We start from the raw sequence: 23,456 nt of genomic DNA, 5'->3' as shown, positions 1-23,456 counted from the left end.
ATTGACAGCTAAATGCAATTCCTAACTGATCAAATTACTTCTCTTCTTTGAGAAAAAGGCACAATGAAGTGAATTTGGCATTCATGCATCATCATTCCTAATCTTGGCCCTTCATTGTGCCTGCTTTTTGTTTTGTTTTGTTTTTAACTAATTCAATTTCTAAAAAGACATTTGATCTTTTAGAAGGACCCAGGGGCTCAGTCTTCAGTTCCTTGCACTCCAGCAAAATTCCTACCTTTTGTGAACAACCGTCTTTTGACTCACAGAAACCTCAATTAATAATCATTTTGCTCACAAGATGACTCTAGAGGACACTTACTCAGATGCTGTGACTGTCACCATAGTTGTTGGAACTGGAGTTATATACACAGATGAACTTTTCTCACTTGTTTATTTTCCATGTGGGGTGTCTCATTTAAAACAAACCCATTGTAAGTCCCCAGGCCCTAGATGGAGGCTGTGTTATGTATATCCTTTGAAACTTCTTTCTTCTTTCCTCCAGGAAGGAGAGGAGGTAAGAGTTTGAGTAAAAGAAAAAAAAATTAAAGAAAGAAAGAAAAAAAGAAACAAAATAAAAACCATATTTTTAACAAAAGGATTTTTGAAAGCCTTGGAAAATGTTGTGTTCACTCACATAAGGCCCCACTGTTTTAAACATATTTTACTATAATTTTTCCTTCAAAATCCTGACATGCAAAGTTGAACAGGGCTCTTTCAGTGTACAACCCCGAGACATGGAGAAATAAAAAGAACAGTATTCCAACTAATGCATACTCAGTGGGAATCATAATATCGCATAATTGCTTGAAATTCACAGGCCGATCCGATGTCATCTTCAGAAATATGCAAGTTTCCCTTTGTTTTCTGACTTAGAGATATTTCCTTGCTTTAGGGCTTAACCCTTCAGCTGCTACCCCTAATTATTGAAACATGATTGGGAATGAATATAGAGCTGCTCTTCCCAAACCCACACCAAATGTTAGGTAAGATTCCCCCAAATCTGCCAACCATTGTTCTAACAGAAACACAAAATATGTATTTAACTTTTTCAGTGAACCTCAAGTATTCCATTTTACCCATTTCCTTTTCTACCTGTTTCTAAACACATACACACACACACACACTTGCACACACACACACGCACACACACACACACAACTCTTTAAATTCCCACAAAAATCTTTGAAAGAACAAAGAGTTGCTATTTCAGAGCATGTAATGACATGTTTAAAAGTTCATCAACTTCCCCCTTTAAAAAAAATCTGGCAATGAGTCTAAAATAATAATTCACAAAGATTTGGAGAAAAAAAATCCTTAAGGCGTCTTCCTTTGTAACATTATGTAAATCGTAAATATACCACTGGTCTGGAAGTGATTACAACAAGCTACAAGACAAAAGATATTCCTAAGCAGAGGCTGCTGACAATGGGCTCTCTTTTCTCATTAGCATATAAGAGGATTTGGGAAGGTAAGTTGTCATAATAGTTAATAAGAGATTCACGCCATTATGAAGAATTCCCAAGTGCATGTGTTCCAAGATTAAATTCTAAGTCCTGGGCCATAACTGATTGCATGAACTCATTACAGAAATGTGTCTGTCCTCTTACTCAAGGTGAACGAGCCTTTTGGTGTTCCAAGCATTCCTCCACTCTTCTCCAGTTTTCTCTTTGCTTCTCAATTGTCATAGTCCCTGACCTTCCAAACAGGATCCCTGGAGTGAAGAGGAGGAAGTACTGTATAAACAGTTCATTCTAGAAGTGTGAGTGATTCCTGTATCGGCTCCCCCATTCCCTATAGAAACTACACGTGGTCCTAAAGTAGGAAGCGTTTCTTTGTTTTGTCTTTCCCCACACTTTTCCAGGGGGCAAAGGTTTAACTTTTTCACCCTCCTCAAAGCATTTCAACACTTGGGTTGGATATTCAGTTAACAGAACATCAAGAATTTCATTTTGCTTGATAATAGAGCGTTAGAAACTAAGGCCAGCCAACTCCAAGGGACACTGCAATGCCATTTTATAATTAAGCAGAGCACCCGCTGGACTGCATGTTATAACAGATGTTTCCTGGCCCCAGGTACTAAGCCAGCACATAGTAAAACTGCCCAGAGCCTCTCCCTGAGCCAAGATGGGTCAGTGTCTGGAACAACTCCTGTCTAGTGTCTCTTACTGTAATTAGAGAATGAGGCTAGCTTTTGGTCATTAATTCCATTTGAAAAATACTCATGGCTAAATTAAAAAAGAAAAAAAAGAGCATCAGAGTGCTTTTAAGATTGAAAAACCCAGTCATTAAATGGAGATAATTTATTGGTGATTTATTATTTCCAATAGCGTTTTAGATCTTATATAAATTCTGTACAATGATTTGCAAAATTCTTCATGATGATTTGCAAAATTTTCACTCCCATTATGAAATGGATAAAATTAGAGGCTCCTTATGCGTAGGCTGGAAAAGAGTTTATAGATTGGTTAGTACCAGGAAAACAAACTCAGATGCCAGAGCCTCCAGTTGCTAAATGAACAAAGCAACCGAGGGCAAGCACAATTGTCCTGCCTTTTCTCTTGAGTTTTCTTTCATTTCTTGTTTTCAATAAGAGATATGGGTGCAGGAATAGATGTCTCTGCTATGAGAAAAGTACAGTTCAAGCAGGGCTTGTGTTGAGGTGGTTTGCACCTGAGGCTAGTACCATCCTTACAACAGATGCATAGAGACTGCTCTCAGCCCACTAAGTGATGCCCATCCGTGGGTATCTGCCCTCTCTCTGGGAATTCTCAGATCTCCCCCACCATCCAGCAGCTGGCAAGAGCAAGGCACCCCCAGGATGTCATTCCAGCACAAAGCTGTCTCTTCTGATAGGTCAGTCCCCAGGCCTTAGTAATGAAATACTTTCAATATCACCCTTGAGTACAAGTACAGTGACAAATAGTAACTGGTAGGACAGTTGAAATGGCATTAGAACATGGTAAGGTCATCAGGACCCTGGGGAGCCCATGCTCTGTTAAAGGGGGCAGCAACTACAAACTGAGTAGAAATGTGGGATCTGTGCAGCCAGCTCTTCTGATTTCTCAAGAGAAAATAAAACCCTGTGTCATTATATAAAATCTCCCAATTGTCACCTCATTCAAACACTGTAAGGGGTAAACAATGTGCTTTTGTGGTCCAGATCTGGTCTAGGTGCTCCAAATTTGTGAACTTTACCATTTCTGGTATAGAGGAGAGGGCTAGTGTTTAAGTGAATATTCGAGTGTTGGATCTAGAACCTAGAGTCCCTGCCTTTCCATCCAGTAAGAGCTGTCTTTCTTTAAAACATGTTCACTATAGCATGGAATACCGTTCAAGAAAGATCTGTAAATTGCATAACCTCTTATGAGATGAGTTTAGGATTACAGCTGTTTACATTAGGGTTTGCCCCTGCAACAGCAAAGTGACAGCTCATCTCCACGTCTGACACATAAAGATGGAAACAAAGGCAGAAGTTCCAGAGCTAAGAGCCTTGCACAACTGCGAGAAAAGGCTGGTCCTCTGGCTGCTTGGAAATCACTTTTAAACAAAGACATCAACAGAACTCCGAGCAGGGTTTTAAAACAGCCCTGTGGTGAGCGTGACCCCTGACAGGGTAAGAAAGCATCCAAGTCTGAAGAGACTCCACTGTTAGGGGTCACCTAAGTTTAATGGATCTCTGATTTCATATGATCCTGAGACCAATATGCTCCTTCATAGCTATTCTTTACCATTGCTATTAAACAAGGCTGTGCCCAGAGTGAAGTCAAGTATTTATAAAATACATTTGTTCATACACTTATCAAGATGAGCACCAGGTAATGTATGGAGTTGCTGAATCACTATAGTGTGCACCTGAAACTAACATAACACTGTATGTTAACTATACTGGACTTAAAATCTTTAAAAATTAATAAAAAGCAAAAAGAATAGAGAAACTCAAAAAAATAGATTTGTTCATGGATTAACTCACATTTATTCAGGACCTGCTACAGGCTAGACCCAAATTCCAAACATCTGATATTATCCCATCTTCTATATGATTTACTTCCCTCCTACCACTTAAATTGTTATTCACTTAATTTTCAAAAAAGCTATGTGTCCTTTTTCCTTAAATAGAAAAAAGCTAAGGTGTCTGGGTGGCTCTATTGGATAAGTGTCCCACTTGTGGTTTCTGCTCAGGCCATGATCTTGAGGGTCCTGAGATCGAGCCCCACCATGCACTCTGCACTCAGTGAGGAGTCTGCTGCAAGTCTCTTGCTCTGCCCCTCCCCCTACATCCACGTGCACTCTTTCTCTCTCTGTCTCTGTCTCATAAATAAGTAAATTTTTAAAAGAAAAGAAAAAAACTGAACTACCTTAGTGTTGGGATTGGGGCTATATTAATGGATTAAGTAGCCGTTGACCTTGAGACTCCATGGACCATTAATACATAAAGAACTAAAAAAAAAAAAAAAAAACACTTTTAAAATAAAAGTGATGGCAGTGCTAGGATGAAAGCAGGGGAGAAGTCATGAACTTTCCTTGAGTCACATGGAGAGGTTGAGAGGGCCTCACCTTGGATGTGATGTTGGATGGATCCTGATGGAATGAGCAGAAATTTTCAAGAACAAAAAGGAGGAGAAGGTCATTATAGGCAGAAGAAGCAGCTGGAAGAGAGGCACAAAGTCCTAACATGCGTTGGGTGTTTGGGGAATAAGGAGTGTGTAGTACACCTAAAACCAAGGACACATGAGGAGAGTGGCGGGAAAATCTGACTGGTCTTGGTTTTAAATATACTATTACGTAGTCAGGAGCATAGCCTCTTACACCGGAGGTGAAGGAGCACTGCCAAAGGTCTTAGAGCAGGAGAGCGTCTGATCTGCTTGTGTCATAGGAAGAGAATTTTGCCATCAAAAGCCTGGTGAGGGAAGGTAAGAAGGTCAACTAGAATGCTCCTCACTCCTCAGGCAAATGAGGGTGAAGTACTGATTAAGAGTAGCAGCTGAGGACAGCCTGGGTGGCTCAGCGGTTTAGCGTCGCCTTCAGCCCAGGGCCTGATCCTGGAGACCTGGGATAGAGTCCCACGTCGGGCTCCCTGCATGGAGCCTGCTTCTCCCTCTGCCTGTGTCTCTGCCTCTCTCTCTCTCTCTCTCTCTCTCTGTGTCTCTCATAAATAAATAAAATTAAAAAAAAAAAAAAGAGTAGCAGCTGAGGTGAAAAAGAAAAACCAGATTTGAAGACCTTTTTTATTTGGGGTGGAAACAATAAAGCTTGGTGACCAGTTGGATAAGGAAAATGGTAGGAATAAAGACTGAATTCAGTATCTCTCTCTCTTTTTTTAAAGATTTTATTTATTTATTCATGAGAGAGGCAGAGACACAGGCAGAGGGAGAAACAGACTCCCTACAGAGAGCCTGATGTGGGACTGGATCCCAGGACCCCGAGTCACGACCTGAGCCTAAGATAGATGCTCAACCACTGAGCCACCCAGGTTCACCAGCATCTTTTTTTTTTTCTTTTTAAGATTTTATTGATTTCTTTGAGAGCAAGAGCGAGTGAAAGAGAGCACAAGCAGGGTGAAGGGCAGAGGGAGAAGCAGACTTCTCACTGAGTAGAGAGCCCCATGTGGGGCTTGCTCCTGGGACTCTGGGATCATAGCCTGAGCTGAAGGCAGACGCTTAACCTACTGGGCTGAATTCAGGCACCCCTGAATTCAACATTTTTAACGTGTCTGGGTCGATAAAAATGCCATCTATCAGGCTCTAGGGGAAGCAGGGCTTTTGGAGAATGGAAGTGGGAGAAAGGAGAGGTACATTCTGATTGATGAGGTTGAGCTTGGAGACACTAAAGCTGAAGTGCCTTCAGAAGACTCTGATCCCCTGTGACATTTTCAACACTCAATAAAGTTTTATGTGTTTAAAAAAATAGAAGACTCTGGTAGATAAACCTCACCAAGAAAGCCCCTGGAACTGGGGCTCAAGAAGGAGGATGATCAGTCAAGAGCTTGACTCCATGTAGAAATACTCTGAAATTGACCTTTAAGTGATATAGATGGAAACTGCTTACACAAAGACCCCCAACTTATGATAATTAAATAATTTAAAAACCAGGAATAAAAGAAGGCAAAAAGCAGCACTTCATCCACGTTATTTTCTTTTGGAGAAAAAGGGGGGAAAAAAAAAAGAACTTGGGAGATCATTAAAAGTGCATGGGGCTTAGAATCATGTAGACATAGATCTGAATCTTGATCATGCTATTTATGAGATGTTTGACTTTGGACAAGTCATTATTTAATCCCTATTAGCAAGACACAAGCTTTGAAGCAGACTGTTCTGAAGACTGGGAATATAATGATAAATAAATCTTACCCTCAAAAAATAAAAGAGCTTAAGTGATCTTTTTTGTAAAACTGGAAGATGGCAATGAGACACTACTGTCAAGCAGTCATGACACATAGAGAGTACGATGAACCTGTCACTTACTGTGTACCAAGAACTTTCTAGTCATTAGCTCTAATGCTTACCCCAAAACCATGCGGTAGGTATTAATGTTGTTCCAGTATGCAATTGGAGAAACGAAGCTTAGGTGCCTTGCCCAAGTTGATGGGGAACAAACCAAGAGATATCGGACTCCCAAAATGCTGCACTTCATCTTTCCTTTGTCAGATGAGTGATGTAGGCAAGAGTGCCTTGTCTCTTAACATCTGAAAATATGAGTAATTGAACTGGAAGTTATCATCCAAGGAAATGCCAGTTAAGTTAAGATATATGGCATATTAACATGAAGATAATCAAAACTGAAACTAGTCAAGATAGCACTGGTATAAATTTATTTTAATGATATTCAGAATGACTGCACCCAGGGATAACGTCCTACAAATGCTCCTCAATAACTCCTAGATTGGCCAAAGGCCACACAATCATACAGGATGGCCCTGGCTCTGGGTACAAAATCATATCTTACCTCAAACCATTTCTGGAAATAGGTAGGAAAGAAAGACTTAGTGCATCAGAAGCTTAAAATTAAAAGCATCTTGGAGGGGCGCTTGGGTGACTCAGTGGTGAAGCATCTGCCTTTGGCTCAGGTCATGATCCCGGGGTCCTGGGATCAAGCCCCATGTCAGGGTCCCCACGGGGAGCCTGCTGCTCCCTCTGCCTGTGTCTCTGCCTGTGTGTGTGTGTCTCTCATGGATGCATGCATAAAATCTTTAAAAATAAATAAATAAAAGCATTTTGGAGGTGATTTGCCCTCTTAAATAATGGACTACAGCTGCTTAGAAGCCATTCTGGAGTGAGAGTCTTCACTGCCCTATTCCCTTTTCAGGTCTTCCTCTTTGCTCTGGCTCTGAATCATCCTCTTTACTCAGACTGGCCCAGTCTAGGCTGTCTTCATGTCTCCCTGGGATAGCACCTGGTCACTTGTCCCCCAGCTCCTCACTCCCGCTACCACAATTACTCCAAGCCTATAACCCATCCAGTAGCTCCTCATCACCACAAAATACACCCACATTTATGGAATAACACATGTTGCCTTCAACATTTTGGTCTTCAATTCCTAATACACAGAACTCCTTAGGTCACAAATATGCCCTGCTATTTCACACCTCTGATTCTCGGTGCTCGTTGGTCCCTCTGCTTGGGATGGCCCTCCCCAAGTTCACCTGATGAACACCTAGTCATCTTTAAACACAGAGTCCAAGACTCCTCCTCTCTGAGAAGCCTTCCAGTACCTTTCCACATTCTAGTTTTTGCATCCCACAACATTCTGTTTATTGCAGAATCTCTCACACTAAGACTCTTTACTCGTTGACATGTTTATTTCCCCCTCAAAAGGAGGCACATCATCCTCTATATCTTTGTATCTTCATAGGCAGGAAAGCCCTCGTGTGTACAGTAGGAGCTCAATAAATACTGTGGTATTAGATGGAACTGAATCCAATGGTCATCTTCATGGTCATCAGCCTCTGCTTGGTAGGCTCTCACAGGAGTCTAACTCATTGGTAGGTGCTACATTTCATGCTTCATGTGGTGGCAGGAGAGCCGACCAAACTTTCCTACTTCTGGTGTGAAGAGAAGACGGCCTCTTGAAAATGGAAGGTAAACAAGAAAAGCTAGAAAAGCCTGAAATGTGCTCATTTTGTCACTCTTGGAGGCCAGAAATTGGGATTTTAGTGCAGGCCAAGCCACTTATCTTACAGAGTTCTGACCAGTTTTCTGAGAAAAATAAAAGAAACAGGCAGAATGAAAATCTGTGGTCAGAAGGTTACAGAAAGGAAAGGCACACATTTCTGCTAGGGAATAGGAAGTGGTCTTGTCTTCCGCAGCAGGGCTGTCTAATAAATCTGGAGAGTTTTATTGACTTCATAGGCGCAAGAATAACCACCCGGAGAAGACATCGGGTTTCACTTATTTTTTTGGAAAGTAATTTTTCACAGACGCAAGGTTAAAAGAAAGTGGTTGCACGGGCCTCGGCTGTGGTGGTGTGTCTTCTGGTATGCGTAATGCAACTGGATCTCAATTCTGGGACAATGCCCAGTCTCAGAGGTCTAAAGCCTCTGTTGAAAGCAATGAGGACAGAGCGTTGCCAAAATTTTATGTATGCAACTGTAGATCAATTGTCTTAGTGCAAGGATAGACTTTGATCAAGAGCGTCTGGAGGGAGGGGTTTCATTAAATGCTGTTTTCAACTCTTAATTCTATAGCTTTTACGTCTACTTGTTCCTAAGTCTACCACAGACCCTGAATGGCCTTGACACAGAGAAACCCCTCCCCAAACCCAAGTCTGGCTCTCAGACAGCAGCAGCAACTGGCATGGAAAGAGTTCTTGGATAGAAAAGATACACAGTTTATAAGGTTTTGCTCCTCACTCCCTGATTTTTGGTCTCATGTTAGACATTCAGAAAGGAAAATGCTTGAAGCTCTCCCCCTCCTGCCTCACGTCTGTGATTCATTAGGAAAACTTGAAAACTTCCCCTAACACAAAGACAAACACAAAGCTTTCCTAAGAAAAGGATTGATAAGGGTGTATGTTGGGTGAGTTCTTCCTTTTAAAAGTGTCTGGCCAAGAATAGAAAATTCAGCCAGTTTTAGAGGGTTTGAGTGTCCATTTCTGAACTCCTTTCAATTGTCCTCATAATCATGGAAGAGATGGCAACTAGGTAATGATTCTAACATTTTGCAGCTTTCATGTTCAATTCCCAGGGTGAGCCTGGGGTGGAGAGGGTGGGGGGAATTCTCCCACTGGGCAAGGAAAGCTTTTCTTCACAAGGTCATATTTCTTTCATAAATCAAGAGCAAGGCAGATAGAGGAGCCATGATTTCAGCCAGCTGGGCTTCAAGTGGTGCCACCTGGTGCGTGGGAGGCCAGTTACCCTCAGAACCCTCAGCATCTCCAGAAAGTGTCCTGGAATCTGAGAGTAAGATCATTGGATGGGGAAGCAGAAAAGAAATCGAAACTAAAACTACTCCATTCAAAGTAATCACTTTATTTTATAGATGCAAAAGCAAACAGGTCATTTTGAAACGTAAGCAACGGAATCCTTTTTCAAAGGAAAATCTTAAATAATAGATTAGCAAACATTTCTTGAGTCGTTGGCATGTGCGGGGCACTGGGCTAAGCCCTATACATGTATAGTATTACTTGATTTAATTCTCACTACTCTTAAATAGACACCGTTATCGTCTCTGTTTTACAGAAGAGGAAAATAAGAGATCAACTTGCTCCAGATAGCATACTATATAACTCACCATATGAAGCAGATCAAAGCAGGGTCTTGTGGTGCAATTAGGTTTGGAATACCATGAACCTTTAACCATGGGCTGCCTCATCTTCCACCAACCCCTTCTGTCTCCCTGAAGCAACCCCAAGGCTTTGTGGAGCAGAGTTTCAAAATCTTTTGACTGGATAACCCCTAAAGGTTTTTTCCTGTCTGATACCCAATGATCCTAATTCTGAGGGTTGTAAACCATAGCAATCCTCAAAACAAGTTCCTGAAGCCTGGATATTGGCAAAACTTGCTCTTCTTTAATTGGCTGAATCAAAGCCACCTTTCACTATCTTTAAAGAATAGATTTTTCAAATTACTCTGCACCAATAAACGTAAAGATGAAATCAAGGAACTTTGCACATGTAAACATACTGATGCTCTAAGATTAAATGTGTTGTTTACACTAAAACAGCAGTGCTAAGGTCAGGACCGATTTATATTTCTTGAATAATTAAGTTATTAAGTATTCTATAACTAACACATTTGCTTATACACTCAAATTATCTCTGACAAAATCCAGCTAGATACAAGCATTAGGTGTTAGAATTTTTACCTCTCACATTAGCTAGATGTCTGTCTGGGTATTGGCTCACTCGGAGCAGGGGGTTCACCAAGGAAAGGGGGAGACTTTTGATGTCTTTGTTAGCTTTTCACAAAGGCAAAAAACTCCACAGGCTGAACCTCTTAACTCCTAACTCACATCAGACATCCCTAAATTGCATGGTTTTAGTGTTGCTAAGGGGGATGGGGAAACAGGCTCCTTCTTACAGTGTGGTTGAAGGTGTAAATCGGTATAAAATTATTGGAGGGCAATTTGGCAAGAGCTGTTAAAAATGAAATGCTCATACCCTCTGACCCAATAATAATTCACCTTCTGGGAATTCATCATAGAGAAATACTCCTACGACGGCTCAAAGATGTAAGTGTAAAATGCTGTTTGCAAGAATATTTGGTAGAGGGAAAACTGGAAAGAACCCAAACGTCCATTAACAGGCAATTGGTTAAAGATAGTATGGTTTGGCCATCCAGTACAATACCATGGAGCCATTAAAAAGAAGATTTTAAAAAGATCACTTTTGTCAGACCGGCATGGAAAGATGTCTAAGACCTATTGCTAGGTGGAAAGTAGCATGCTTCAAAGTTGAACTATAATCCCATCTTTTGTAAAATAATAAATGAAATTTTAATATATGCCTTGAAAAAAAAAAACGTTAACTGGTTTTCTCAGCTGTGTGGGATTATGGAAGATTTTCACTTTCAATGTTATATATTACTACCATGTTTTAAGTTATTTATATGTGTGTGTATATATATTTACATAGATAGGCCATTACTTTTGTAATCAGAAAAAATACATGTTTCTGCAGCTTGGTCCCTGGAGAACCCCGTTACAAAAGTGTAGAAGGCTAGTCCAAACCCATTAACTTTACTGGAAAACAAAACTTCACTGAAATTGGAGCAGGGATGCTGCTTAACCCAGGAGGGGCCACTCATGGAAATTCTTCTGACGTTTCAAGTCTACAAGCCATTGTAATAATTAACCCACAATGAAATATGCTTTTAAAGTGGAGTTAAGGAGAATAAATTTAAAATGCAACCAGTGTTTGAAGCACTGCTGTAGTTGAGAGGACAACTGAGGACCCGAGACTCTAAGAGGTCACTTTAACCGTGACTTGCCAGAGGTGGGGTAAGGAGTGGGATGGCATAAAAGATGAAGAGGGATCCCTGGGTGGCACAGCGGTTTAGCGCCTGCCTTTGGCCCAGGGCGCGATCCTGGAGACCTGGGATCGAATCCCACGTTGGGCTCCTGGTGCATGGAGCCTGTTTCTCCCTCTGCCTGTGTCTCTGCCTCTCTCTTTCTCTCCGTGTGGCTATCATAAATAAATAAATAAATAAACTTATAAAAAAAAAAGATGAAGGGAGTTTGTGTTTAATTTTTACACTTTTATCAAACTAAGATTTGGTGCAATCAACCTAGCTCAGGGGCAGATTCCTATTATGGCACTGGGTGGGGGGGCAGTGAGTGGGGGTGAGGGGGATGGGCAGCTATAGCTTATACAATTAAGGGGACTCTTTGTTAAGAAGAATGCAAAATTGCAAATACAAAATTAGGTACAGCACTTCTGAAGGGGCCCCTGAAAAGGACAGGCCCTTAAGCTAAGCTTAATTGGCTTCTCAGAGATCTGCCCTGCTCTGACTCAGAGTTCTTAAATGGAGATAACAGAGGAGGGTACAGGCACACTTCCTTTCCTTTAAGGACTATCCTGCCAAAGAGTAGTTTGTGTCACAGGTGAAAGCTAGAGGTCACACCCAGAGCCCTGGGAGACTCTGCGATCTCTGTTTTGGGGGGTACTTGAGCTTCTATGGATGTTCAAGCCCTGAAGAAGTTCTACTTGTTGACAATGGCAGACACCCAGTTCTTGATGCTCATAAAACCATGGCAGTCAGAGTTGGAAAAGATGTATTAGGTCATTAATCTAGATTCGGGTCCAAGGCAGGATGGTTCACTATTGTAGTCACTCCAAGCCTTTGTCCAGGCAGTTTGGAAATGTCTTGAGGGCCTCACTCTTAGAAGGCTGTTCTTTTCTTCTGGTTACTGGGCAAATGTTGAGGTGTTTGATTAAAAAAAAAGAAAAAGAAAAAGAAAAAAAAAAGCAGTTTAGAGTTGAAGCCACATAAGTACTTAATTATATTCATTCACCTAGATTTCTATCAGTGTTTTCCACATGAAGAAAACGATTTAGTGTAAAGAAACTCTTGTGTCTCCGGCATAAAGTTGCCATCAGGGAACAAATCACTGATTTTTTCCGGTTCCTTGTATTTCAACTTTGGTGGTGAGTTTCTTTGTAGCCTTAGGAAAAAACCTAACTTGCTTGGGTTCTCCTTAGCCAGCATTATCAAGAAAGAGTAATTTTGAAAGGCTACTTTTGTTAATAGAAAGTGACTTCCTAAACACTTATTTTAGGTCTGTTTACCTGTCTTTGGTGAACTTGATTTGTTCCCAGTTTTTATGTTAGGCTTTTGTGGGGATATAAAAATGGGGAATCTGAAAGCTAAGTTTTTTGGGTTATTTTGTTCACATTTTCCTTGAAGTCCATATTGATAATGATGGTAATCAACCAAAAGATTTTGAGGGCTACTTTTTGTAGCAAAGAGGATTGTTCTAGACTAGAAGGAGAACAGACTTGATTTATTATCGATTGATTAATATCCACTGTATGGCCTAGTGAACTCTCTTATTGCCTATGCCTCACATGTGTGTGCTTGTATATGTGTGGTTTGCTTGCTTGTTCTTTATGTGTTTGGCAGTTTATGGTTTTGGTTGTTGTTTGCCTTGAAAATACTCAGAACAATTCTTTCTTTAATAAGTAATGCCATTCGCCAATATAAAGTGCTTAACATTAATATAATATTCGGATATTTGCATTTGAAGATTCATTCTATTTTAAATCAAGATAAGTGGGCATTAGTTTATTGATGTAATCATCATTATTAGTAATGGGCTCTAAGGCCCACTTCTCCCTCCTGCCTCAAGACAAATAAATAGAAAGAAAGAAGAAAGAAAGAAAGAAAGAAAGAAAGAAAGAAAGAAAGAAAGAAAGAAAGAAAGAAAAGAAAGAAGAGAGAAAGAAAGAAAGAAAGAAAGAAAGAAAGAAAGAAAGAAAGAAAAAAAGAAAAGAAAAGAAAAAAAAGAAAAGAAAAGAAAAGAAAAGAAAGAAAAAAGAAAAGAATTTTTTTAAACAAGAAACTAACCCCAAATACTACCTGAGTTAAACTTAGGTGAGTTTAATTAGACTTAAAAAGTGGACTGGGGGGAATCATTCCCTGGGTGGCTCAGCGGTTTAGCCCCTGCCTTCGTCCCAGGGTGTGATCCTGGAGTCCCCTAATCGAGTCCCGTGTCAGGCTCCCTGCATGGAGCCTGCTTCTTCCTCTGCCTGTGTCTCTGCCTCTCTCTCTCTCTTTCTATGTCTCTCATGAATAAGTAAATAAAACCTTAAAAAAAAAAAAAAACGCAAAATTAAAAAAAAAAGTGGACTGAAAATTCATCCAGAATGAAAAATGTGCTCATCAAAAAAACAAAACAAAACAAAACAAAAGCTATTTGAAAGGTATAGGAAAGAAATAGAATTATGGGGCAATACTAATTTTAAATCTCCTAAGCTGAAAAAATCAGGTTGAAATGCTAGATGTTAAAGGATTTTCCTTTTATTTTAAAAATATTCAACATAGTATGTCTATCTCTGGGACTTCCTGTGACACCCTCCTTTCAGAAATGTTCCTATCGATGCTAACAAATTACTAAGATAATGGAAAATAAAAATTCCTAAGAAGTACAAAATTATCAAAAAAAAAAAAAAAAAAGGAAGTACAAAATTACCAAAGGCACAGTATCATTGGAAATTACGAGAAGAGGGGTGCCTGGGTGGCTCAGTTGGTTAAGCATCTGCCTTTGGCTCAGGTTATGATCACAGGATTCTTGGATTAAGCTCTGCATAGGGCTCCCTGCTCAGTGGGGAGTCTGCTTCTCCCTCTTCTTGTCCCCCTGGCTCCTGTTCTCTCTCTCTCTCTCTGTCAAATAAATAAATAAAATCTTAAAAAAAGAAAGAAAGAAAGAAAGAAAGAAAGAAAGAAAGAAAGAAAGAAAGAAAGAAAGAAAATCACTAGAAGACTATTTTCCTCAAACCATTCAATTTGCCAAGTTTTTTTATGATCTGTGAATGTATTTAAGTGTAATCTCATAAAGAACTTAAAATATTTTAATCATGCATTAAATAAATTCTCTTTAGGAAAAATAATGTAACTATATGAATGTAGTACTGTCCAGAAAAATATGAACTATTGTAATGAAAAGTTAGTACTGCTGGTGATCTCAGTAATGTGAGCTATCCTAAACTCCTTACTGGCAAATAAGTTCTAAGCTCTTAAATGTATGGATATCTGTGCTGAATAGAATGCTTTAAACATGGTTGGGTGCAATAAATGTTTGTTTGCACGTTGATTTGTTTCTGGGACAAATCAACATGATTAAATTCAGGTAGATCTCAGATTGTTCACTGATATATGTTTCCCTAATTATCTTTGTTATTATGCCTGATTTCAATAGTAACTGATCAAATGATAGCCATTGTAGGTATTTACAACCCCATCTGTGCAAATGAACCCTTTCAAATGTTCTCTTAAACTTCACAGGCGTACATTGGTTTGGAACTTGTTAAAAAGGAAATAAATTAATTTCTGTAATAGAGAATTCCAGTAGTAGACTAGATCCAGCTTCCAAACATTGTCCAGAATGTCTCTCCCTAGGTCCCAAATTGATGACTTTCTGTGTTGTTTTCATTCTTAGGCCAATGTGGTGGCAAAAACGGCACCATTCAGTAAACCCTGGTAGAAGGAGATGATTTCTTTGACAATAGAAGCTGACCTCCCATTGTCCTAACTAGGGTGACATGTCCATCCCTGACCTTACAATAGTAATCCAGTGGTGTGTGGGTATGTTAGTTTTCTGTGGCCGCCATCACAAATTACCACAGGAAGGATGGCTTACTCGCAGAAATATATTCTTTCATATTTTTAGAGACCAGAGATCCAGTCAATGCGTCATCAGGGCTGTGCTCCCTCTAGAGGCTCCAGGGGAGATTCTGTTTCTTGCCTCTTCCAACTTCTGGTAGCTCCAGGCATTCCTTGGCTTGTGGCTGGATCCCTTCAATCAATCTCTCTGATCTCCCTGACTCCTTGTCTTATCTGTGTGTCTCCTCTGTGTATCTGTGTCAAACTCCCTCTGCCTCTTCTAAGGACACACATGATTGTATTGAGGGCTCACTGGGATAATCCAGGATGATCTCATCTCAAGAGCCTTAACTTAAACGCAGCTGCAAAGATCCTTTTCCCAAACAAAATCATACTCACAAATACCAGGCATTTGGACAACAAACATCTTTGGTAGGGGTGGGGGGTTGTGGGGGTTGGGAGGGGTGGCACTATTTAACCCACTACAGCTGGTAAATGATTAACAATCTCCTTGCAGCAAAGGAGAAGCCATGATATACAGCATTTACATAGTTGTGTGGTATTAATACTGCTAATGATCAATTTCAAGCTGCCAACAGGAAGTCATTGAATACAGAGCTGGGAGGAGATGCACAGTGGCACACTTAAATCATGTAGATTCGATAGATATAAGTAACCTCCAGAGCATAAATGATCATAAAATATATTCAAATAATTAGGAAGTGAGTTTTGAGTGCCTAATAACTCTATATTAAATATACTTTAATTATAAATGTATATACTTAAATTTTAATAGTGATCACATTGAACAACGTGCTCACAAAATTCCTAAAAATTTACCAGTTGGTTCGAATAAGCTGGTATGAGGCAGCTCCAACATGCCGCTGGATAAAATGTGCTGATTAATCAGGCCTGACTCATAGAGCCTGAGGCCTATGTAGGGTCAGCAATATTCAAACCACATGAACTAAAAATGAGGTGGATGTTTCCTTAAGAGAAAGTTGGGGTGCTATTACTTAAAGGAGGGGAAAGGAGTATTAGGAAGACAAAACGACAGTCACTTTATTTATTTTTTTTTAAGATTTTATTTATTTAATCATGAGAGACACAGAGAGAGAGAAAGGCAGAGACACAGGCAGAGGGAGAAGCAGGCTCCATGCAGGGAGCCCGACGTGGGACTTGATCCTGGGTCTCCAGGATCATGATGCTCGGCTGAGCCACCGGGCTGCCCCGGCAGTCACTTTAGTATTGTTTAAATATATTTTAATGATTCCAAGCTAAAGAAAAAATTTTCAGCAAAGTTCAAAGTAGTTACAGGTACAAGTATTGTAGCTACACATGGATCTGCAAGTCAGATCTCTACGTGAGGGAAAATCACCATTTTTCACATTGTCATTTCACTCAGTTCATAAAAAGCTGTTCCTCAGCCTAGAAACGTGTCCTGAGGTGATCAACCTCAGGAAAAGAGACATAAATGAATAGTCTTTTAAAAAGTATCATTTCTTGCTGAGTGAAGTAAGTCAGTCGGAGAAGGACAAACATTATATGTTCTCATTCATTTGGGGAATATAAATAATAGTGAAAGGGAATATAAGGGAAGGGAGAAGAAATGTGTGGGAAATATCAGAAAGGGAGACAGAACGTAAAGACTGCTAACTCTGGGAAACGAACTAGGGGTGGTAGAAGGGGAGGAGGACAGGGGTAGGAGTGAATGGGTGACGGGCACTGGGGGTTATTCTGTATGTTGGTAAATTGAACACCAATAAAAAATAAATTAAAAAAATAAAAAATAAAAAATAAATAAAAAGTATCATTTCTTTAAAAAAATTAACAACTTTACTGAGATATACTTTGCACACTGCAATTCACCATTTAAAGTACAAAATTCAGTGTTTTTTGATCCATCCTCAGAGTTGTTCATTCTCCACCACAATTAATTTTAGAACATTTTCGTCACTCTAAAAAGAAACTACCATAGTGCTGCATCTTCCATTGCCTGCACTCTGCCCTCCGCCCTCCCCCCGACCAGCCCTCAGCAACCACAAGTCTATTTTCTGGGTCTGTAGATTTGTCTATTCTAGGAATTTCATATGAATGAAATTATACAATGCACATTCCTTTGTGACTGGCTTCTTTCACTTAGCATAATGTTTTAAGGTTCATCAACGTAGCATTTAGCAATATTTCATGCCATATCTTTATTGCCAAGTAGTATTCCATCATGTGGATATACCACATTTTCGTTTAATCATTCATCAATTGATAGGCATTTGGATGGTTTCCCCTTTTTGGCTATTATGAATAAGGCTGCTATGAACATCTGTGGACAAGTCTTTATGTGGACATAAATTTAATTTCTCTGAAATTAATGGTCTTCTGAGTTAAAATGTTTAGCAAGTTTTCTTTTCCTTTTAAGATTTTATTTATTTATTCATGTGAGACATAGATCAGCAGAGACATAGGCAGAGGGGGCTCTCCTGTGGGGAGCCCCATGTAGGACTCAATTCGGGATCCTCAGGAACACACCCTGAGCCAAAGGCAGATGCTCAACGACTGAGCCACCCAGGCACCCCAGAAAGGTTTCTTATTTTCCACCTGTTTAAGGGGGCTTTTGTTTAGGAATCAGATCAGAAATACTACATATAGAATTTTGATCCTTTTAAATATGGGGTCACTACACCAAACCCATTAAGAATCTGGGGAGGGTCTCAGCCCGAAGGAGTCCTGCTCATATACTTCAGAGAAGAGGAGGGCACTGTCAGGAGAAAGGAGGGGCTGACTTGGGGTGCACTGTGCCGGTGTGGATGAATTCTCCCTGCCATACCTAAGTCCTGGTCCACCAGCGGTAGGCCACAATAATTATCCATCACAGTGCTCCTTCAGGGACTCTCTGCATACAAACTATAAAGAGTAGTAAAAAAATAAAACCTTACTCTTTGATCTGAAAATCATCTTCACAAGGTTTGGGAAACTTGAAGGAAAGGGGGGAATTTTAGCTTTCCTGATAGAGACCAGGAGAGAGTTTCATTTTCTCTCTTGCACGAGGGGAATGTTCTTTGGTGTGTCCTGCAAACCTGCCATGGGGAGAAAAAAAAAAAAAAAAAAAAAAGCTCTACTAATTTATATAGCAACTTTCTTCCAAGAAATTCAGTGTCTCAAACAGTCTTTCACTCAGTCCCCTTCGGGAGTGTGCAGAAACGTGCATAAGAAATTACTTCTTTTAAAATGTACACTCTCCCCTTAGCCAGCACTGGGCAGAAATAGAACCAGAAGAGCAGACCTCCTGACCAAACATTCCGCTGTAACATTTCAGTGAGCTTCTATAAATCAGTGCATAGCCTTAAAAACAGGATCTCCCCGTCATATCCCCATGACTCTCCCCATGGAAGACTACATTCCTTTCAGCAGGGGCAGAACTTCCCCTTCCAAATTAGCATCGACTGCTATGGCATGCACCATGAAATGGAAGTGCGTTGTCCACGTACAATTAAGCGCTCAGGTCTGCTTCACAACAGGCATGGTTTCCCTCTAGCAGCTCAACCTTCCCAGCCTGGCCCAACTGGGAACCCCTCAAGAATCCTGGGGCTGACTCTCTCCAAAGCAAGAGTCTTGCTTACAAACTGCAGGCAGAAAATCGCAATCCAGCCACTCCTCTCTCACTGTTGTTACTTCCGAGGCTCCGAGGCTCCGTGTTGCCTGGAGACCTGGGGCTGCACTGACCTTGGGGTCCTCCTGCTGAGACAGGGAACAAGCCTACTCGGTTCCAATTTCCAAAGCCCAACTCCAAAGCCTGGATGGATGATGACTCTGGGGAGGCCTCCAGCGCCAGCTATATGCAGGACGCAACCCAGCCCTCCACCCAAGACCAACCACTTAGTTCCTTGTGTTGGGCAGTTCTTCAACATTCTTTTTTTTTTTTTTTTTTTTTTTTAGATTTTGTTTATTCATGAGAGACACAAAGAGGGAGAGAGGCAGAGACATAGGCAGAGGGAGTAGCAGGCTCCCTGCAGGGAACCTGATGCGGGACTTGATCCCAGGACCCTCGGATCAGGCCCCGAGATGAAGGCAGAGGCTCAGCGACTGAGCTGCCCAGGGGTCCCCCACTCAACATATTCTTATGGTGAAGTTCTCACTGCCCATCCCTGAGGGGGGAAAATAAAATCTTGGTCAGGGCCACACTAGCTTATGAAGAATCTCAGGAAAGCACACCTGCAGAATATCTGTGTCTTTAGTCCCACCCCTAGAAAATCTCTGGGCACCATAAATTCCTTCCCAGGGATTCCCAGAGAATGGAAGGTTTTAATCCAGTTGGTGACAAAAAGTTCATACTAGCATCTCAGGTGACATCCAGCCTCAGACATATTTTGTTTCAACCCCTATACTCTTAACCAGTGCTTTATTTTAAATTTGTGCTAGTTGTCAACAAGGACTAACTACATAGTTTGTAGGGCCCAGGGCGATATGGAAATGCAGGCCCCTTGTTCAAAATTTAAGAATTTCCAGATGGCCACAGCAGAGCATTAAACCAAGTAGCCAAGTACAGAGGCCCTCCTTGGGCCAAGTATGGGGTGCTTGTGTGCCTGCACACAGGTTGCATGTCCACGAAATGCCCTGCTCCCAACATTTAAGAAGCAAAAGATTCGTAACCTCTTTTAAAAGCTAAAAAAAAATACCAGACTCTAGGTCCGCATCCCTCAATGGATCCATAAAATCAGCTGGTGCCAAGTTGCAACTTGTATTCATTTGCTAGGGGTACCATGACAAAATACCAGAGACTGAGTGGTTTATATGACAGAAATTTATTTTCTTACAATATGGAGGCTGGAAGTCTGAGAACAAGGTGTCAGCAGAATTCTTTTTCCTAAGGCTCACTCCTTGGCTTTCCTGCTTACTGATGGCTGCCTTCTTGGTATGTCTTCATACGGTCTTCCCACCATACCTGTCTGTGTCCTAACCTCCCCTTCTTGTAAGGACTTCCCCAGTCACACTGGATTAGAGCTACCCTAATGACTTCCCTTTAACTTAATAACACCTTTAAAGGCCCTATCTCTAGATACAGCCACATTCTGATGTATTGAGGGTTAGGTCTTCACCATATGAATTTTGGAGGTCAATTCAGCCTACAACACAACTGTTCACTTTATTTTATTTTTTAATTTTATTTATTTATTCAGGAAAGACAGAGAGAGAGAGAGAGAGAGAGAGGCAGAGACATAGGCAGAGGGAGAAGCAGGCTCCCTGCAGGGAACCTGATGCAGGACTTGATTCCAGGACCCTAGAATCACAATCTGAGCCAAAGGTAGAGGCTCAACCACTAAGCCACCCAGATGCCCCACAACTGTTCCCTTTAGAGGGACACAGGGCTCCAACTCTCTGCACTGGCCTAGTCCCCAGCAGTTGCCACAGGTCATCTTGTTTATGCTGCTGCTCTTCCTCCTGTTCACCTCTGCCGCACAGATGGACCTGCTCCTCTCATGTGGCATATGGAATAGCAACACCGTCTATTACACAACCATGGCCACACACATCCTCCACATCTGCAGGATGACTCAGGTGATCTTTTGCAGGGCTATCATTATTTCCTTTTATTTATTTATTTATTTGGCAGAGAGAAAGTGTGTGTGTGTGCACACACGCACGTGCACACACACACATGCACGCACAAGGCAGAGGGAGTGGCAGGGGAGAGGGAGAAGCAGACCCCCTTGCTGAGCAGAGACCCCAAGGTGGGGCTCGATCTCAGGACCATGGAATCATGACCAGAGATGAAGGAAGACGCTTAACTGACTGAGCCATCCAGGCGCAACTTATAATCACTCTCTTAAAAACAAAAACTAAAATGTATCCATCATTCAGAGATCGGATAGAGTTCAAGTGCACTGCAGAAAGAAGAAATAACTATGAGGTATAAGTAACTATTCACTCCAGCAATTAGATTGGTAGGTCTTAGGAAAGGGAACTCTCGGCCACTATATAATTTTTCCTGGGGCCGATCCTAATAAAATCACCTGACCGTATAAGGGATGGCCCTAAATTTCAGTGGAATCCCAACCATACAGCCCCTTCGAGAGAGCATACTCTCAAATTGGTCTTTGTACCTATTTGTAGAAATGTTAGCCAGATTATAGCTGAAAACTCTGCTAATTCTGGGGACGTTTCTGGTCTTGTGCCTGGAGCTGTTGAAGCATATATTCACACCTACCACATGTAACACTCAGTAGCATCATTTCCAGCACCACACTTTCCTACTTTATTTTTAAAAGAAACAGAGCAGACACTGAAGACCTGCTCACTCTGTTGCTTTTTCCAGGAGGCTCCATAAAAGGTGGAAGGGATGGCTTCTGTGCTGAAAAGAGGCATATTTTGCTTTTTTAAAAGGAAAGGGGACACAGAAACCTTTGCTCAGAATCAGGGAGCTCATGCTGAAACATATAACATTGGTACCTGCATGCTAATAAAATAATAATAATAATAATAATGTCCCACTTACAAGGTTCTTGGAGCATAGTGTAGCAATTAATTAATTCCAATATGAGAGCTGGGGAAAGATGTTAAAAGCGTCGTACTCTAGCCTCTTTTTTCTAAGACAAGGAAAGGGAGGTTCTGAAATGTTTAATGACTCGCCTCAGACCAACACTCCACCTCAAATCCAGGTCTTTTCTCTCAGGTCAGGGGACGTCCCACCCCACCGGGCTACTACTAAACAGGCATTGTGCTGTTGGCCTAAATTGCACGTAAAACAACAACAAAACCCCTCTCTCTCTCCGCCAGAGTCTCTATTTAGACTCCAGAGTTGAGAAAGCAAAGGCTCTTTCAACTTCAACTCCCTTAGCAAACAGAAGAAAAGGCATCCGACTGACCCGGGGACTTTTCCCGCTGGACCCTGGGTCTCCCCGACAGCGAGCGGTGCTGACTGCCAGTTTGACACCAGGGGGCGCAGCATCCTTTGTCCTGACAGGCATTGAAGGCGGCCTCCGAAGGCTTGGCTGGGCCTCAAAAAAAAAAAAAAATCTGACTTTCCCTCCTTTCACGGTTTCTTTCTGGAAGCGGCCCACCCCTTAGCCCCCCTCATTCATCTTAAGACCATTTTTTTTTCTTCCTCCCCGGACGCTCAGATTCTCCCCTCCATACCATCTCAGATTTGCGCATGTTTTAGGGTCTTGTGCATGTTTCTAGAAGGGCTTTTCAGAGTCACCAGCCCCTCCCCAGCTGCTCCTCTCCTGCAAAGCCCTGGAACCCATGGCCACGGCCTATCGTTTGCTGTCAACTGGAGGGCCCCCCCTACCACCACCAATTCAGGATTTTCTAGCAATTCTTCCAGAATGAAAAAACTCTCAAGGACAGGACTAGCTTTTTCTGAAAGAATTATCACATGCATCCTCTAAAATCCCTCTCCTTCCCACTCACAAAAATAGTAACAAACAACTGAAATTACTGGTTCTGGAAAGCTCACGCAGCCCAGCATTCACCCTCACTGCCCTCTGTCTGCTCCTGAGCCTCTAATATCAGCCTTTGGTGGGGGACACCTACCCAAAGGACAGGCTGAGTCATCCTTTCAGCCACACTTCTTACCGACCCACTGTGCACTCCAAGCAGGATAAGCGCCTCCTTCCGCCCTCACCAACTTGGCTCTATGTGTTCTCCAGCAGAAGGAAATCCACTTCATATTCACCGAAGTCTCTGATTCCAAAGACTCAGTGTTCCCATGTTTCACAGATAAATGAACATCCCCTACCACTTTAAGACACACTTCTATGCCTGCTTCTATAGACACAACACACCCAAAATGCAAACGCCCATACCTGACAAACATGCCCTTTTGCAAAGAGCCCTAAACATTCACTATTTTGAACTGAAGGACCACAGGGTCCTCACCAGGCCTTTGAAAAGCCGCTGCCCTAGTTACATGAAGAGATTTCGAGTTTACAGTCTTCACCCCTGCTCGCATTGGAGCTGCTCAACAACCCAGAGGGACAACAGGCAGGGAAATATGAAGCTTCAGAAACTTGCCCCAGTCCCAGAGCTAGCACAGGTTGCAGGCAGCACTGGGGTGACAGCAGCTAGGCGACAGGGGCCCAAGGAAAGTTATCTGTCCAGTTGCACTGGGCAGACCTAGAAGGGATGCAGCCCTCACAAATGATCAGGGTACCTGTGCCAAGAGAGTTATGGTCTCAGCTCCTGAAAAACTGTGGCATTAGCAGGT

At 41.6% G+C, this 23,456-nt stretch overlaps 1 protein-coding gene and 1 long non-coding RNA gene across 8 annotated transcripts in view; one reads left to right on the top strand and one right to left on the bottom strand.

The window, feature by feature from the left end:
• NFIB (nuclear factor I B) overlaps positions 1-23,456 on the top strand; it is a 436,433-nt gene that overhangs the window by 142,993 nt on the left and 269,984 nt on the right. The gene's annotated exons all lie outside the window — the stretch shown is intronic.
• The window catches only part of LOC118350354 (uncharacterized), a 48,928-nt gene continuing 34,915 nt past the window's right edge, over positions 9,444-23,456 (bottom strand). Inside the window, exon 2 of the long non-coding RNA XR_007413991.1 lies at positions 9,444-12,341. This is a non-coding gene — a long non-coding RNA (uncharacterized LOC118350354). The remainder of the gene's footprint in view (positions 12,342-23,456) is intronic.

Source organism: Canis lupus, chromosome 11, assembly GCF_003254725.2.
Source record: "Canis lupus dingo isolate Sandy chromosome 11, ASM325472v2, whole genome shotgun sequence".
NCBI lineage: Eukaryota > Metazoa > Chordata > Mammalia > Carnivora > Canidae > Canis > Canis lupus.
The sequence above is the reverse complement of the archived record's forward strand: the minus strand, read 5'-3'. Positions and strand labels throughout refer to the sequence as shown.